Source organism: Caloenas nicobarica, chromosome 6 (genome assembly GCF_036013445.1).
Source record: "Caloenas nicobarica isolate bCalNic1 chromosome 6, bCalNic1.hap1, whole genome shotgun sequence".
Taxonomy (NCBI): domain Eukaryota; kingdom Metazoa; phylum Chordata; class Aves; order Columbiformes; family Columbidae; genus Caloenas; species Caloenas nicobarica.
The window spans coordinates 40,838,600-40,840,108 of record NC_088250.1 but is presented as its reverse complement, the minus strand read 5'-3'; positions in this window follow the sequence as shown (position 1 = coordinate 40,840,108).

Genomic DNA, 1,509 nt, shown 5'->3' with positions numbered 1-1,509 from the left:
CAATATTCCAGATGAGGTCTCACCAGGGCAGAGCAGAGGGGCAGGAGAACCTCCCTGACCTACTGACCCTTCCAATCCACCCCGGGTACCTCTGGCCTTCCTGGCCACAAGGGCACAGTGCTGGCCACAAGGGCACAGTGCTGGCCACAAGGGCACAGTGCTGGCCACGAGTTCTCCTGCTGAAGAAGCCAAAATAGGCTCTGCCTAACATGCTGACACTGCTGAGAGGGTGACTAAAGCTCATGACTCCCTGAGATGTGGCTGTAACGCATATGACTGTGCACATCGCAAAAAGCACCCGGTGCTGGGTACAAAACTGAGTCATCCCCCACCCAGCCCGACCGCCCCTCAAGTCCCATTGACCCTCAGAGAAAGGAGCTTCACCCTGCAGCAGCCTGGAGCCCCCAGGACCCTGCGAGCAGCTGGCGATGGCTGCACAGAGTGGGTCCAGGAGGCCTCAGGGGTTTTTTGGGGAGAGAGTCCAGCGCAGCCACAAAGATGCTGAAGGGAGTGGAGCATCTCCCGTGTGAGGAAAGGCTGAGCAGCTGGGGCTCTGAGCTGGAGAAGAGGAGACTGAGGGGTGACCTCATTCATGGGGATCAATATGGAAAGGGGGAGTGTCAGGAGGATGGAGCCAGGCTCCTCTGGGTGACAACCAGTGATAGGACAAGGGGCAATGGGTGCAAACTGGAACACAGGAGGTTCCACTTAAATATGAGAAGAAACTTGTTCCCAGTGAGGGTGCCAGAGCCTGGCCCAGGCTGCCCAGGGAGGTTGTGGAGTCTCCTTCTCTGCAGACATTCCAACCCGCCTGGACACCTTCCTGTGTAACCTCACCTGGGTGTTCCTGCTCCAGTGGGGGGATTGGGCTGGATGAGCTTTTGAGGTCCCTTCCAGTCCCTGACATTCTGGGATTCCTGGGTGCACAGCCCCACCCGGGGTAGCCCCTCAGAGGGATGCCCCCCCTCTGCCATGCACCCCCAGCCACGACCCCCACAGCCCGCGCTCCCCGCCGCGCCCCCTGCCCACCCTCTCCTCACACACACCCCCACAGCAGCCGCTGCCGGGCGCTGTTCCCCGCCCTCCTCGCACCCACCGAGGCGCCACCCCCGTGCCGCCAGGCGGCTGTTCAATCCCGATTTTTGCACCGGGGCGATGGCGGAAGGGCAGGACACCCTGCTGCCGGAACAACCGCCGCCCCACCGCGCCAACATGGCGCCCGTGACGTCACGGCTCCACCCGCCCAGGAGAGGCGGGGATAGGGCGGGGACTCTTCACCCCGCCTCCACGAAGCCCCCGTCCCGCCGGGGTGCCCCAGCGAGCGCCTGACGGCCGCTACCGCCACTGCCGCCGCTGCCCGCCCCGCCCCTCCCCTCCCCGTTCCGTCGGGCGGTACCGGCGCCCCCCCCCGCACCCCCCGCCTGACGGGCGCTTCGTCGCGGTACTGCGGCGGCGTTTCCTCCGCCACGCGTTCAGGCGCGGCGGGGCAGCCGCAGGAGGGGGCCTGAG